The following is a 17922-nucleotide window of genomic DNA, read 5'->3' as shown; positions in this document are numbered from 1 at the left end:
GTGTTTATCTCCTGACCTTCTCTCCACTATTATCCTATGAGCCTGCCACATCCCCCTCTCCGAGAAACACCCAAGAATGATCAATAAATACTTCATAAATAAAAATTTATATATAATAATGAAAAAAAGAAATATAATTCCACAATAGAGAATTCTATACTCTTCAGGAGGGATTTAGTAAAATCCTGCCAACATCTTCCAATTCTTACCCTTTTTCTGAAAACAATTCTCTGTTAGCCAGAGAGTCCAACAGTCTGAAACTAGAAATTTTAAACCAAAATACAAAGACCACAATAGAAGTACACGGAAGAAAAGGCATATAAATGCACACATACAGAGTTGTGTTTATCCTAAAAGCCTCTGAGAATTTCATATCAGGCCTGTGCAGATAGATAACAAACACTTCTTTAATCTTCTCTTTGAAGCTTCAGCTTCAATAGGAAAGGGAAGCTATCACTCCTCTGCAATATCCATACTCAATGTCATCAGGACCATGCAAATGATATTTGGAACTGAAAAATGATGAGTACAGAATGAGCAGAGAGAGAATGTTGCAACCATATTGATGATGATCATTTTTACATTCAGTAAAAATAAACCCATCTTCACTTGTGCCTCCAAAAGTGAAAATGGAAGAATAAAATTTCACAATATTTTCTCTATGCCACAGAACAGTCTTAAAATTTTAGTATTACATTGTAGAGTATGCTATTTGTGTTTTCAAATTAAAGATGTTTTGGCCAGGCACGGTGGCTTGCGCCTGTAATCTCAGCACTTTCGGAGGTCATAAGTTCAAGACCAGCCTGACCAACATGGTGAAACCCTGTCTCTATTAAAAATACAAAAAAATTAGCTGGGCGTAGGGGTGCATGCCTGTAATCTCAGCTACTTGGGAGTCTGAGGCAGGAGGATCACTTGAACTCAGGAGGTGGAGGTTGCAGTGAGCTGAGATCGCATCATGCACTCCAGCCTTGGCAACAGAGAGAGACTCCATCTCAAAATAAATAAATAAATAAATAAATAAATAATAAAGATGTTTTAACTGAACTTTAGGTCAGATGCAGTGGCTCACACCTGTAATCCAAGCACTCTGAGAAGCCAAGGTGGGTATATTGCTTGAGCCCAGGAGTTTGAGTCCAGCCTAGACAACATGGCAAAACCCTGTCTCTACAAAAAGTACAAAGATTAGCTGGGTGTGGTGGTGTGCACCTGCAGTCCCAGTTACTGAGCAGGCTGAGGTGGGAGGATTGCATGAGCCTGGGAGGTTGAAGCTACAGTGAGCCATAATTGCACCACTGCACTCCAGCCTGGGCAACAGAGTGAGACCCTCTCTCAAAAAAAAAAAAAAAAAAAAAGTAAAAAATAAAAAATGAACTTTAGTTTGGGGAAAGGTACAAATAAATTGAACCCACAGTATTGAGGGAATCTTGATAAGCAGCAGTCACTGTAGTAGTAATAACAGTAGTGCTAATAACAATGCTAAGATTTATTGAACATTTTGTTGGATGTTGCTCTAAGCACTTTTCTTACATTAACCCATTTCCTCACACTCTAACCCTATTATTATGCCCATTTTCTAAATAAGAAAACTGAGGCATCAAGGATTAAATAACTTACTTACCCATCATTACAAAGCTTTTAAGTGGAGTGGACAAGTTTCCACCACCAACAATCAGTTTCGGAACAGGACCTCTAATAAGAAACTAAGGAGGAAAGTCTTGAAAATATAATCTAACAATTAAAACAATCATCAAAATTAACTGAGTCTTTCTCTAAAGATATTTTACTATTCTAAAATAATTCAATGACTCAGTCAACCATTTCAATATTCATTGAATGTCTTCTATGACAAGCCCTTTGCCCAGGTACTATGGATGAAATGACAACTATAATAGATATGATTCATCTACAGATATATTTCAGTATCTTTCATACTGCAAACACACAGTTCTAGGTTGCCACCCCAAATTCACAGAGTCTATAAAGAACTTAATTGGACAAACAAAAAACAACGCCATTAAAAAGTTTGCAAAAGGCATGAACAGACACTTCTTAAGAGAAGACACACAAGTGGCCAACGAATATTTTAAAATGCTCAACATTACTAATCATCAGAGAAATGCAAATCAAAACCATCTCACACCAATCAGAATGGCTATCATTATTATTATATATATATATATTTTAAACTTGTATCCCATTTACATTCATGTAATTTATTCATTCTTTTTTTTTTTTTCTGAGATGGAGTCTCACTCTATTGCCCAGGCTGGAGTACAGTGGTACGATCTCAGCTCACCGCAACCTACACCTGCTGGGTTCAAGTGATTCTCCTGCCTTAGCCTCCCAAGTAGCTGTGATTACAGGCATGTGCCACCATGCCTGGCTAATTTTTTTTTAAATTATTATTATACTTTAAGTTTTAGGGTACATGTGCACAATGTGCAGGTTAGTTACATATGTATACATGTGCCATATTGGTGTGCTGCACCCATTAACTTGCTATTTAGCATTAGGTATATCTCCTAATGCTATCCCTCCCCCCTCCCTCCACCCCACAACAGTCCCCAGAGTGTGATGTTCCCCTTCCTGTGTCCATGTGTTCTCATTGTTCAATTCCCATCTATGAGTGAGAACATGTGGTGTTTGGTTTTTTGTCCTTGCGATAGTTTACTGAGAATGATGATTTCCAGTTTCATCCGTGTCCCTACAAAGGACATGAACTCATCATTTTTTATGGCTGCACAGTATTCCATGGTGTATATGTGCCACATTTTCTTAATCCAGTCTATCATTGTTGGACATTTGGGTTGGTTCCAAGTCTTTGCTATTGTGAATAGTGCCACAATAAACATACGTGTGCATGTGTCTTTATAGCAGCATGATTTATAGTCCTTTGGGTATATACCCAGTAATGGGATGGCTGGGTCAAATGGTATTTCTAGTTCTAGATCCCTGAGGAATCGCCACACTGACTTCCACAATGGTTGAACTAGTTTACAGTCCCACCAACAGTGTAAAAGTGTTCCTATTTCTCCACATCCTCTCCAGCACCTGTTGTTTCCTGACTTTTTAATGATTGCCATTCTAACTGGTGTGAGATGGTATCTCATTGTGGTTTTGATTTGCATTTCTCTGATGGCCAGTGATGATGAGCATTTTTTCATGTGTCTTTTGGCTGCATAAATGTCTTCTTTTGAGAAGTGTCTGTCCATATCCTTGGCCCACTTTTTGATGGGGTTGTTTGTTTTTTTCTTGTAAATTTGTTTGAGTTCATTGTAGATTCTGGATATTAGCCCTTTGTCAGATGAGTAGGTTGCAAAAATTTTCTCCCATTTTGTAGGTTTCCTGTTCACTCTGATGGTAGTTTCTTTTGCTGTGCAGAAGCTCTTTAGTTTAATTAGATCCCATTTGTCAATTTTGGCTTTTGTTGCCATTGCTTTTGGTGTTTTAGACATGAAGTCCTTGCCCATGCCTATGTCCTGAATGGTAATGCCTAGGTTTTCTTCTAGGGTTTTTATGGTTTTAGGTCTAACATTTAAGTCTTTAATCCCCCTTGAATTAATTTTTGTATAAGATGTAAGGAAGGGATCCAGTTTCAGCTTTCTACATATGGCTAGCCAGTTTTCCCAGCACCATTTATTAAATAGGGAATCCTTTCCCCATTGCTTGATTTTCTCAGGTTTGTCAAAGATCAGATAGTTGTAGATATGCAGCGTTATTTCTGAGGGCTCTGTTCTTTTCCATTGATCTATATCTCTGTTTTGGTACCAGTACCATGCTGTTTTGGTTACTGTAGCCTTGTAGTATAGTTTGAAGTCAGGTAGCGTGATGCCTTCAGCTTTGTTCTTTTGGCTTATGATTGACTTGGTGATGCGGGCTCTTTTTTGGTTCCATATGAACTTTAAAGTAGTTTTTTCCAATTCTGTGAAGAAAGTCATTGGTAGCTTGATGGGGATGGCATTGAATCTATAAATTACCTTGGGCAGTATGGCCATTTTCACGATATTGATTCTTCCTACCCACGAGCATGGAATGTTCTTCCATTTGTTTGTATCCTCTTTTATTTCATTAAGCAGTGGTTTATAGTTCTCCTTGAAGAGGTCCTTCACATCCCTTGTAAGTTGGATTCCTAAGTATTTTATTCTCTTTGAAGCAATTGTGAATGGGACTTCACTCATGATTTGGCTCTCTGTTTGTCTGTTATTGGTGTATAAGAATGCTTGTGATTTTTGTACATTGATTTTGTATCCTCAGACTTTGCTGAAGTTGCTTATCAGCTTAAGGAGATTTTGGGCTGAGACATTGGGGTTTTCTAGATATACAATCATGTCGTCTGCAAACAGGGACAATTTGGTTTCCTCTTTTCCTAATTGAATACCCTTTATTTCCTTCTCCTGCCTAATTGCCCTGGCCAGAACTTCCAACACTATGTTGAATAGGAGTGGTGAGAGAGGGCATCCCTGTCTTGTGCCAGTTTTCAAAGGGAATGCTTCCAGTTTTTGCCCATTCAATATGATATTGGCTGTGGGTTTGTCATAGATAGCTCTTATTATTTTGAGATACATCCCATCAATACCTAATTTATTGAGAGTTTCTAGCATGAAGAGTTGTTGAATTTTGTCAAAGGCTTTTTCTGCATCTATTGAGATAATCATGTGGTTTTTGTCTTTGGTTCTGTTTATATGCTGGATTACATTTATTGATTTGCGTATATTGAACCAGCCTTGCATCCCAGGGATGAAGCCCACTTGATCATGGTGGATAAGCTTTTTGATGTGCTGCTGGATTCGGTTTGCCAGTATTTTATTAAGGATTTTTGCATCAATGTTCATCAAGGATATTGGTCTAAAATTCTCTTTTTTGGTTGTGTCTCTGCCCGGCTTTGGTATCAGGATGATGCTGGCCTCATAAAATGAGTTAGGGAGGATTCCCTCTTTTTCTATTGATTGGAATAGTTTCAGAAGGAATGGTACCAGTTCCTTCTTGTACCTCTGGTAGAATTCGGCTGTGAATCCATCTGGTCCTGGACTCTTTTTGGTTGGTAAGCTATTGATTATTGCCACAATTTCAGATCTTGTTATTGGTCTATTCAGAGATTCAACTTCTTCCTGGTTTAGTCTTGGGAGACTGTATGTGTCGAGGAATTTATCCATTTCTTCTAGATTTTCTAGTTTATTTGCATACAGGTGTTTGTAATATTCTCTGATGGTAGTTTTTATTTCTGTGGGATCAGTGGTGATATACCCTTTATCATTTTTTATTGTGTCTATTTGATTCTTCTCTCTTTTTTTCTTTATTAGTCTTGCTAGCGGTCTATCAATTTTGTTGATCCTTTCAAAAAACCAGCTCCTGGATTCATTAATTTTTTGAAGGGTTTTTTTGGTCTCTATCTCCTTCAGTTCTGCTCTGATTTTAGTTATTTCTTGCCTTCTGCTGGCTTTTGAATGTGTTTGCTCTTGCTTTTCTAGTTCTTTTAATTGTGATGTTAAGGTGTCAATTTTGGATCTTTCCTGCTTTCTCTTGTGGGCATTTAGTGCTATAAATTTCCCTCTACACACTGCTTTGAATGTGTCCCAGAGATTCTGGTACGTTGTGTCTTTGTTCTCATTGGTTTCAAAGAACATCTTTATTTCTGCCTTCATTTCGTTATGTACCCAGTAGTCGTTCAGGAGCAGGTTGTTCAGTTTCCATGTAGTTGAGCAGTTTTGAGTGAGTTTCTTAATCCTGAGTTCTAGTTTGATTGCACTGTGGTCTGAGAGACAGTTTGTTATAATTTCTCTTCTTTTATATTTGCTGAGGAGAGCTTTCCTTCCAACTATGTGGTCAATTTTGGAATAGGTGTGGTGTGGTGTTGAAAAAAATGTATGTTCTGTTGATTTGGGGTGGAGAGTTCTGTAGATGTCTATTAGGTCCGCTTGGTGCAGAGCTGAGTTCAATTCCTGGGTATCCTTGTTAACTTTCTGTCTCGTTGATCTGTCTAATGTTGACAGTGGGGTGTTAAAGTCTCCCATTATTATTGTGTGGGAGTCTAAGTCTCTTTGTAGGTGACTCAGGACTTGCTTTATGAATCTGGGTGTGCCTGTATTGGGTGCATATATATTTAGGATAGTTAGCTCTTCTTGTTGAATTGATCCCTTTACCATTATGTAATGGCCTTCTTTGTCTCTTTTGATCTTTGTTGGTTTAAAGACTGTTTTATCAGAGACTAGGATTGCAACCCCTGCCTTTTTTTGTTTTCCATTTGCTTGGTAGATCTTCCTCCATCCTTTTATTTTGAGCCTATGTGTGTCTCTGCACGTGAGATGGGTTTCCTGAATACAGCACACTGATGGGTCTTGACTCTTTATCCAATTTGCCAGTCTGTGTCTTTTAATTGGAGCATTTAGTCCATTTACATTTAAAGTTAATATTGTTATGTGTGAATTTGATCCTGTCATTATGATGTTAGCTGGTTATTTTGCTCATTAGTTGATGCAGTTTCTTCCTAGTCTCGATGGTCTTTACATTTTGGCATGATTTTGCAGCAGCTGGTACCAATTGTGCCTTTCCATGTTTAGTGCTTCCTTCAGGAGCTCTTTTAGGGCAGGCCTGGTGGTGACAAAATCTCTCAGCATTTACTTGTCTGTAAAGTATTTTATTTCTCCTTCACTTATGAAGCTTAGTTTGGCTGGATATGAAATTCTGGGTTGAAAATTATTTTCTTTAAGGATGTTGAATATTGGCCCCCACTCTCTTCTGGCTTGTAGAGTTTCTGCCGAGAGATCCGCTGTTAGTCTGATGGGCTTCCCTTTGTGGGTAACCCGACCTTTCTCTCTGGCTGCTCTTAACATTTTTTCCTTCATTTCAACTTTGGTGAATCTGACAATTATGTGTCTTGGAGTTGCTCTTCTCGAGGAGTATCTTTGTGGTGTTCTCTGTATTTCCTGAATCTGAATGTTGGCCTGCCTTGCTAGATTGGGGAAGTTCTCCTGGATAATATCCTGCAGAGTGTTTTCCAACTTGGTTCCATTCTCCCCGTCACTTTCAGGTACACCAATCAGACGCAGATTTGGTCTTTTCACATAGTCCCATATTTCTTGGAGGCTTTGTTCGTTTCATTTTATTATTTTTTCTCTAAACTTCCCTTCTCGCTTCATTTCATTCATTTCATCTTCCATCACTGATACTCCTTCTTCCAGTTGGTCGCATCAGCTCCTGAGGCTTCTGCATTCTTCACGTAGTTCTCGAGCTTTGGCTTTCAGCTCCATCAGCTCCTTTAAGCACTTCTCTGTATTGGTTATTCTAGTTATACATTCGTCTAAAGTTTTTTCAAAGTTTTCAACTTCTTTGCCTTTGGTTTGAATTTCCTCCTGTAGCTCGGAGTAGTTTGATCGTCTGAAGACTTCTTCTCTCAACTCGTCAAAGTCATTCTCTGTCCAGCTTTGTTTCGTTGCTGGTAAGGAACTGCGTTCCTTTGGAGGAGGAGAGGCACTCTGCTTTTTAGAGTTTCCAGTTTTTCTGCTCTGTTTTTTCCCCATCTTTGTGGTTTTAACTACTTTTGGTCTTTGATGATGGTGTTGTACAGATGGGTTTTTGGTGTGGATGTCCTTTCCGTTTGTTAGTTTTCCTTCTGACAGACAGGACCCTCAACTGCAGGTCTGTAGGAGTTTGCTAGAGGTCCATTCCAGACCCCGTTTGCCTGGGTATCAGCAGCGGTGTCTGCAGAACCGCGGATTTTCGTGATCTGCGAATGCTGCTGTCTGATCGTTCCTCCAGAAGTTTTGTCTCAGAGGAGTACCCGGCCGTGTGAGGTGTCAGTCTGCCCCTACTGGGGGGTGCCTCCCAGTTAGGCTGCTCAGGGGTCAGGGGTCAGGGACCAACTTGAGGAGGCAATCTGCCCGTTCTCAGATCTCCAGCTGTGTGCTGGGAGAACCACTGCTCTCCTCAAAGCTGTCAGACAGGGACATTTAAGTCTGCAGAGGTTACTGCTGTCTTTTTGTTTGTCTGTGCCCTGCCCCCAGAGGTGGAGCCTACCGAGGCAGGCAGGCCTCCTCGAGCTGTGGTGGGCTCCACCCAGCTAGAGCTTCCCGGCTGCTTTGTTTACCTAAGCGAGCCTGGGCTATGGTGGGAGCCCCTCCCCCAGCCTCGCTGCCGCCTTGCAATTTGATCTCATACTGCTGTGCTAGCAATCAGCGAGACTCCGTGGGCGTAGGACCCTCCGAGCCAGGTGCGGGATATAATCTCCTGGTGCGTCCGTTTCCTAAGCCCGTTGGAAAAGTGCAGTATTTGGGTGGGAGTGGCCCGATTTTCCAGGTGCCGTCTGTCACCCCTTTTCTTGACCAGGAAAGGGAACTCCCTGTCCCCTTACGCTTCCTGAGTGAGGCAATGCCTTGCCCTGCTTCGGCTGGCACATGGTGCGCTGCACTCACTGTCCTGCGCCCACTGTCTGGCACTCCCTAGTGAGATGAACCCAGTACCTCAGATGGAAATGCAGAAATCACCCGTCTTCTGCGTCGCTCACGCTGGGAGCTGTAGACCGAAGCTGTTCCTATTCGGCCATCTTGGCTCCTCCCTCATATTTTTTTGAAACACGGTCTCGCCCTGTCACCTATGCTGGAGTGCTGTGGCGTGATCATGGCTTACTGCAGCCTCAACCTCCTGGGCTCAAGCAATCCTCCCCACCTCAGCCTCTCAGTAGCTGGGAGCAGCACGTGCCATCACACCTGGCTAATTATTGTATTTTTTGTAGAGACAAGGTTTCTCATTGTTGCCCTAGGCTGGTCTCAAACTGCTGAGCTCAAGCCCGCCTCAGCCACCCAAAGTGCTGGGATTACAAGCGTGAACCACCACACCTAGCCGGAATGGTTATTATTAAAAAGTCAAGAAACAACAGGTGCTGGTGAGGCTGTGGAGAAAAGGAACACTTATACATTGTTGGTGGGAATGTAAATTAGTTTAGCTGCTGTGGAAAGCAGTTTGGAGATTTATCAAAGAACTTAAAACAGAACTACCATTCAACCCAGCAATCCCATTCCTGGGTATATATCCAAAAGAAAATAAATCATTCTACCAAAAAAGACATACGCACTTGTAGGTTCATCACAGCACTACTCACAATAGCAAAGACATGGAATCAACCTAGGTGTCCATCAACAGTGGATTAGATTTTTTAAAATGTGGCATATATACACCATGGACTACGATGCATCCATAATAAACAATGAAATTATGTCCTTTTCAACAAGATGGATGCAGCTGGAGGCCATTATTCTAAGCAAATTAATGCAGAAACAGAAAACCAAATATTGCATGTTCTCACTTATAAGTGGGAGCTAAACATTAGCTACTTATGAACATAAAGGTGTGAGCAATAGACACTAGGGACTAATAGAGGTGGGGAAAGAGAAAGAGGGGTAGGAGTTGAAAAATTATTGGGTACTATGCTCACTATTTGGATGATGGGATCATTTGTATCCCAAGCTTCAGCATCACACTATATACCCTGTAACAAACCTGCACATGTACCCCCTGTGTCTAAAATAAAAGTTGAAATTGTAACAAATAAACAATTCACAGAAAACATTGTCAGGTTTCTGCTGAAAATAGGGCTACTGAATCTAAATCAACAGATTGCAAGGGAGAGAATATCAGATTCTTGGCCATGGAGCTAACCAATGAACATGGTTATTGAGATTAAAGTACTCAGAGCTTTATTCCCTCAGTCAGCTAATTAGATAGATCCTGATGAAACAGGTCAGACAAACAACTGTAGCTATCCTCATATTATTAGAAATGCTAGTCAGGTGTGGTGGCTCACACCTGTAATCCCAGCACTTTGGGAGGCCAATGCGGGTAGGTTGCTCGGATCTAGGAGTTCGAGACCAGCCATGGGTAACATGGCGAAACCTTGTCTCTACAAAAAAAAAAAAAAATAGCCAGGCATGATGGTGCATGCCTGTAGTCCCAGCTACTTGGGAGGCTGAACTGGGAGGATCCCTTGAGCCTGTGAGGTTGAGGCAGCAGTGAGCCATGATCACACCACTGCACTCCAGCCTGGGTGACACAGCAAGACCCTGTCTCAAAAAAAAAAAAAAAAAAAAAAGAAAAGAAAAAGAAAAAAAGAAAGGAAAAATAATTCTATTTCCCAATTATAAAAAAATGATTAACATTTATTAGCACTTATATGTTAGGCATTGTGCTAGATATACACATATACATATGCATATACATCATATACATTTTTTTGAGACAGAGTCTCACTCTGTCACCCAGGCTGGAGTGCAGTGGCACAATCTCCATTCACTGCAACCTCTGCCTCCTGGGTTCACACGATTCTCGTACCTCAGCCTCCTGAGTAGCTGGAATTACAAGCGTGTGCCACCACACCCAGTTGATTTTTTATCTTTTTAGTAGAGATGGGGTTTTTCCATGTTGGCAAGGTTGGTTTTGAGCTCCTTGCCTCAAGTGATTTGCCCACCTCAGCCTCCCAAAGTGCTGGGATTAAAGGCATGAGCCACCATGTCTGGCCCTGTACTAGGTATATGTTTTACATGTATTATTTTATTTATTTATTCATTTTTGAGACGGAGTTTTGCTCTTGTTGCCCAGGCTGGAGTGTAATGGTGCAGTCTTGGCTCACTGCAACCTCCGCCTCCCAGGTTCAAGTGATTCTCCTGCCTTAGCCTCCCAAGTAGCTGGGATTACAGGCATGTGCCACCACGCCCGGCTAATTTTGTATTTTTAGTAGACAGGGGTTTCCCCATGTTGATCAGGCTGGTCTCGAACTCCCGACCCCAGGAGATTCGCCTGCCTTGGCCTCCCAAAGTGCTGGGATTACAGGCGTGAGCCACCATGCCCGGCACATGTATTATTTTATTTAATCTTTATGAAAACCCTAGGAGGTCAGTATTTTTTTAAGACAAGGTTGCGTTCTGTCACACAGGCTGGAATGCAGTGGTGCAATCATAGCTTATTGTAAACTTGAACTCCTGGGCTCAAGCAATCTTCCTGCCTCAGCCTCCCAAGTAGCTGGGATTATAGGTGTGCACCACCACACCTGGCTAATTTCCTTTATTTTTCATTTTAGTAGATACAAATTCTCACTATGTTGCCCAGACTGGTCTCAAACTTCTGGCCTCAAGTGATCCTCCTGCTTTGGCCTCCCCAAAGCACTGAGATTACAGGCATGAGCCACTATGCCCAGCCCAGGACTACTATTATCCTCATTTTACAGATGAGGAAACTCAAACTCAGGAAGGTCAAACAACTTGGCCAAGATCGCGTAGCTACTAAGTGGCAGAACCAAGATTTGTATGCAGGTTGTATTAGTCCATTTTCACACTGCTATAAAGATACTACCTGAGACTGGGTAATTTATAAATAAAAGAGGTTTAACTGACTCACAGTTCCACATGGCTGCGGAGGCCTCAGGAAACTTACAACCATGGTGGAAGGTGAAAGGGAAGCAAGCACCTTCTTCACAGGGTGGCAGGAGAGAGACAGCATGAGAGAAGTGGGAAGCACTAGACACTTATCAAACAAACAGATCTTGTGAGAACTCACTCACTATCATGAGAGCAGCAAGGGGCAAATCCGATCCCACGATCTAATCACCTCCCACCAGGTCCCTCCCTCGACATGTGGGGGTTATAATTCAAGATGAGATTTGGGTGGGGACACAGAGCCAAACCATATCATAGGTCTACTTTGTTCCAGAGCCCAAGCTCTTAAATTCCATATTAACTGCTTTCCTATTGGCTATAATATAAAAAAAAATAAATCTGGTACTTAAGATACAATTGCTTTGTTAGATAGCCTATGGGCATGAATCAACCCTAATATGAATATTAGGGAGTGGTTAGACAGAGGTCTTTATCCTGAAGTCCATAGTTTGGGCTTCAGGGGATTTCCTAAACTCTCTAAAATTGTGGGTGAAATGTAACACTTGTTTTCCTTTCTCTTGGAGAAGAGTCTATAGACCTCATTACTGTCAATAACTCACCCCCGCCCTGCACCCACCAAAAATGATATGACCCACTGAATTAAGTGAATAGAGTTGTAATGGCATTATAAAACTAGCTATCCAGAAAGGCCAACATCTGTGATGTTATAAATCTAGAACATCTAGATGAATTTTTTTTGCAACTGAAGTATTAAAAATGTTATTTTACCTGTGACTTATGGAAATTTAAAACACATCATATACTCTCTGCCTTGGTAAACCCCTGCTGAACAAAATCAAATCTCTTCTTAATGACTTAAGGACATCCAAATTTGAACTTCTCTTTTTTGTTGTTTTTGAGACAGGGTCTTGCTCTGCTGCCCATGCTGGAGCGTAGTGGCACAATCTCAGCTCACTGCAACCTCTGCCTTCCAGGCTCAAGCCATCGTTCCACCTTAGCCTCTTGAGTATCTGGGACTGCAGGCATGCTCCACCATGCCTGGCTAATTTTTGTTTTTTTTTGTACAGACAGGGTTTCATCATGTTGCCCAGACTGGTGTTGAACTCCTGGACTCAAGCAATCTGCCTGCCTTGGCCTCCCAAAGTGCTGAGATTACAGATGTGAGCCACTGCATTCAGCTTGAATTTCCTTTTTGTACTAAAACAGCAATGCCTTCTGAATGCATAGGCTGTCTGCAATACTCAGTGTCCAAAGACTTCTATCTCTCTCTTGACCATCTCTGTTCTCTGATAATGGCTGTCTCCAAACAGACTGCAAAGGCTAACACTGAAGAGTTATCCTGCATTGAAAATGGAATCTTAGGATTCAGATGGACACCTAGTTGAGCATGGATTCCATGCAAGTTGATAAGTCTAGGAAAACCCCTTGCAACTGATCTTGAGCAGTCAGCCACACGGTAGAAGTTTATTTATGCCCAAGGAAATGGCTTTGCTGAGCAATGCTAAGAGTCTGTACACTAAATAGTTCCTATAATTTTTTTTCTCACTTGGAAAGATTCATATTGTTTCCAAATTATCTTCTGAAAGTGTTCCATCTACTACCTTGCAGAAGGTATGGACTAGTGGCAAAGAGTAACATGGCCAGTGACACCCAACAACAGAAATGGGAAAAGAGCACCATCTGGTGGAAGTCCCCAGTGGAGGCATCCAAGGCCTGGGACCCAGGGGTCCAGGTACCAGCCTTAGAAACAACTGGGCAGCAAAAGGAAGGTCCTTGGTGGAAGAGCTGGTGATCCTTCTAGTCCCAGTTCCTTAATCTCACCAAAAGTACAAGACCTAATGCCTACCTACAAGGAGCTTACAATCTAGTCCAAAATATGAGCTCTTTGTATATAATGAGATGACAATCTAATATGGTAAATACTATTGTAACAACAGACAATAGGCATATAACTCAATTATGTAATAGAAGAACATATCACAAGAAGGTCCCGGGTTCTTTTGGGGGATGTAATATTTCTGTGGTCTTGAGTCTATATTTACAAGCCCATCTAGGTAGATAATACAATGTTCACCTACCTACTAAATACAATGGTCACAATCAAACTTTTATTAAATAATAAACAACATTATCTGAGATTCACAGTATAACTCATCACCTGCTCCCCCACCACAATTTTTAAGTCCATTCCTGGACAGCAAAAAAGAAATTAAATTTTGAAAAGAAATTAAAGTACTATTTAACACTAGAATCTCCTATAACACTTTTGCTACATGAAATCATTGCTATGGTCAATGAAACACCCACCATGAGTATAAACATTAAGAAACCTAAGAACTCTTTTTGATCGTGAGTGATTAAGCTTTCTGATTGCAACACTGGAAACCCACATTCTAACATTCCTTCCCCTACTTTCTAGCATGAGGACTGTTTTTTCACCAGCAAATTTCACTAGTATGTCTACACAATCCCCATACTTCCTCCATGTAATAGGCAACAAACTATAATTTGATGAACTAATAAACGAAAAATGCTAGCCAAATACATTATGGCAAAATAAAAACACTAAATAACAGGTCAGAGTGGAGGGTTTTTTTCTGTAAATAAAAAGGAGTCATTGAAAGGCCTGTTTGTTTGTTTGTCTTTAAGGATAAAGAATGATGTCCACATCAAATCCAGCAGAGATGTGTAGCATGGATGGGAGGGAGAAAAGTGGGGAGATAGTTTAGGAAGCTACTTGAGAGCAAGAGAAGAGAGAAGAGATTAGATAACAGACTTAGAGACTGGCTAGAAGGAGAGCATCAAGAGGAAAGTCAGAGACGCCTTTTGATTCCAAACTTGTGTATTGGAGAAAACAAGGTACTGCTTATGTACAAACAACTCCAGCTGATTACTGTATTCTAAACTGTTGTCTCTTTGGCCCTTGCTCTGTCATTTTTGTCACTGTTGACGCTTGAAAACCTAATTTTGTTTTATTTTTTGCTTGCTTCAGGTTAACAGCTACTCTTCGACCACTGAGACGCCATTATCTGATTAGTGAATAACTGATAGCTGAGTGACTGTGTAACTGTGGCCCATATACTCACTGAATTTTACAGCTGGAAGGACACTTAAAATCATTTACTCTAGCCTTCACTTTACAGATAAGAACAATGAAGCATGGAGAGGTTATCTGATTGCACCATAGGAGTTTAAAAGTCCACACTGTGGGGCCACCACAGTTTATCTTGTACAGAATCAGGGGCAAGTTCAAAAATGTGATATTCATTTAAAAATGAGACAATTTCTACAAAAACATTTAAAACCTCCTTGGAAAAACTCGGCTATCATGCCTTTGATATTTTCCTTGTTATGAACATGGACATATTATTCACCTGAAGGCAAATGTTATGTAAAAAATTTTTAAGCTGGATTAGTTATTAGAGTTCATCTAGGCAAGGTGGATATCTCAGCATTAACAGGCCAGCACAGTCTCTGTATCTCAGGTTACGAATACTGCATTTGTTCTCTCGGTAGTAGAGATGAATAAATTTCCACTATTTGCCAGACACTCTGTGAGGGACTAAGAGCACAGAAAACCCAACTGTGGACCAGTTTGGCCAAAATAATCAAATTGTGTAGAAGTGATGTAATTGGCCCAGAACATGCAAATGGTAAAAACTGGGACCAGAAGAACCCATGTCTGACTAATGCCAGAATGTCTTACTGCCTGCAGATAAGAGTTGCTAAGGGAGGATTCGAGATCAGAGAGAAGCCTGGCAGGGGAGGGTCGGGTCACAGAGAGGCCAGGCCCAAGATGCAGAGGGAGGTCAGGCAGAGGGGCCAGGTCCAGAAGAAGAGAAAGTGGCAAAGGACCAGCCTAGCACCCCAAAGCAGTTATGTTGAGTAAGGGACAGAGTAGGATACTGAGTAGGTTCCAACCTGAGAGACTCTCTTTTCTCTTGTGAAGTAGGCTGTGATGTCATGGAAAGAGTGAGAAGCAATATAATGAGGTAAAGACTGACAAGGGTTTGGGGAGGAAAAAAAATCAAGGAAAAAGGTTGCTGATGTGGAGCATGTGAAATAACTACCAGTTATCACTAAGGGTTCGACGGAGTTTGAAGACTAAACTTGACTCTAGTGCAGCCAGGATGGAGACTCATGCCTATAATTGCAGCACTTTAGGAGGCCAAAGTGGGCAGATCACTTGAGTCCAGGAATTTCAGACCAGTCTGGGCAACATTGTGAGACCCCGTCTCTACAAAAAAATAAAAAAAAAATTAGCCATGTGTAGTGGCTTGTACCTGTGGTCCAAGCTACCTAAGAGGCTGAGGTGGGAGGACTGCTTTAGCCCAGGAGGTTGAGGCTGCAGTGAACCATGATTGCTCCACTACACTCCAGCATGGGTGACAGAGCAAGACCCTGTCTCAAAAAAAAAAAAAAAAAAAAAAAATTAAATAAAAAGGTTTACTATGGCACAATCCAATTGTGCAATTTTTCTCCGGAACTGAATAGCTTCCCAGATATACAAACAGAGAAGATGGACAGTTGAACCGATGATCCAAGATTAGGATTTTTCTAGGTTTGTGGGATGAAAAGACAAGAGAATCAGAGAAGACTAGAGGACTAGAGGGATAGGTCATAGAGCTCAGGCTGACCAGAGAAGAAACCAATTGCCAAAGACTTCACTATAGTGCCTGCATATATTAAATACTTTAGTCCATTAAAACATTCAAAAGCAGGAGATATCATTACTCTTCTCTTTCAGGAGTAGAACTGTCCTTTGTCCCACAGATCCCAAACTTCTCCTACCCCTGTGTTCCCTATTTCAATGGATGATATTACTATCCACCCAACTGAAATTTGGGAATCATCCCTATACCTCTTTTTCTATTACTGTATATATCCCATTAGTCACCAAGACCTGTAGATTCTACTCCCTTAATACTCTTTTAATCAATCTCCTCTCCATCTCTGCAGACACTGAGTTCATCTGAGCTTTCAAAAGGCCTCACCCACATCCATGTAACCACATCGCAAACGGTCCACCTGCCCCCATCCTCCTCCCTTTGACCTACTCTCCTCAGTGCTGATGGAAAAGGGAATGGAATGAGCATGAAGAGCAAAGTCTTTGCAGACAGGTCTGGGTTGAAGTCCCAGCTCCTCCATCTTCTAGCTGAGACTTTTGCTGCAGCCTGTTTCCTCATCTTTAAAACAGAAATAATAACCACATCTGCCTCATTTGGTTCTTGGGAGGACTAGCAGAGGTAATGCACGTAAAGAACCTGGTAAACCTTCAATAAATGTCAGCTGTTAGTCATTAGCACCTTCATTATCTTGATGACCTAAAAGGCAAGACTGGTCCTATCGTTCTCCTGCTTGAAATCCTTCCATGGCTCATCTCAGTTCTCAGGTCCTCCCCGGCTCCCGCTCACACTCCTGCCTACTTGTTCAAGCACCCTCTGCCAGCAAACCTTTCCTTTCATGCCTCCTTCTTCTCCTAGTGGACCCTCCATGATCCTTTGAGGCTCAGCTAAGTGTCCTATGTTAGGGTTCCCACAGCACATCTGTGCATGCCTCTCAGTAGCACCTATAATACTGTATTAGCATCTTCTTGTCTCTCTGTCACTGAGCCCTCAAGGGGTAGTGGCTTAGAGCTTGTGCTCAGTAAATGTTTGCTAAATCAGCGAATGGAGGTAAGAAGCAGCAAGGGCTGTCTGAGTTCGGTATGAGACTCACTCAGTTTAAGAGAGCATTTCAGGGAGGGGTAGGGACAAGCTTGGAGAGGCAGGCAGAGGGCAAGGCACTTCCAGGCAATGCTATGAAGTATGGATTTTATTCCAAAAAGGTGGGGCTGGGGTGCCTTCATTTTCCTCTAAATCACTCACACAAAGTCAAGAGGGGAAAAAAGAAAGAAAATCAAAGTAAGGGATGAAAGAGAAGAGAGACAAAAATAAGAAAGCTTTGTTAAATTGAAACCTTCATCCAAATGAAGAATTTTTTCCCCCAAAGCCTGGCTTCAAAGACAAACCACAAAATGACCAGTAAAAATATACTTCAAAAGACACGACTGAATACACATTGCGGTGGCAAGAATCCAATATATAAATACAATCAATTTTCTTCCTCATTAGAAGCTTTCATGAAGAAAATCATTTAATACAAATGCTAAAGCTAATGACATAGATTAATTGAAAAATAACAACAGAATCCTAATTAAAGATATAACATTATTTCACTCATTCACACTACACCAAAATCTGAATCAATAAATAACAGAATTTAGAAAGCCAGCTTCTACTGGTAACCACTCTAAGAACTACAATGAATTACTGACATTTTCATAAAATGCCTATCCTTTTGTGTACACTTTCTCCTATTTAAGAACTGAGATGTATACAGAAATCCAGAAATCATTTTAAAATTATTTCACACTTTTCCTAAATTCGTATCATCTTACTTAATCCAGATTATTGCTTTTGCCATCAAGTTGACTTTTTTCCCTAATTGTAAAGATTCTATACTAAAGTATCTATTTTTTTTTTTTTTTTTTTTTTTT

The 17922-nt window shown here is 41.0% G+C and overlaps 1 protein-coding gene across 6 annotated transcripts in view; it reads right to left on the bottom strand.

The window, feature by feature from the left end:
• Positions 1–17922, bottom strand: part of SKAP1 (src kinase associated phosphoprotein 1) — a 307330-nt gene that overhangs the window by 239314 nt on the left and 50094 nt on the right. The gene's annotated exons all lie outside the window — the stretch shown is intronic.

This window comes from Pongo pygmaeus, chromosome 19 (genome assembly GCF_028885625.2).
Source record: "Pongo pygmaeus isolate AG05252 chromosome 19, NHGRI_mPonPyg2-v2.0_pri, whole genome shotgun sequence".
NCBI classification, from domain to species: domain Eukaryota; kingdom Metazoa; phylum Chordata; class Mammalia; order Primates; family Hominidae; genus Pongo; species Pongo pygmaeus.
Note: the sequence above shows the minus strand (reverse complement) of the source record. Positions and strands in the feature narration are given on the sequence as shown.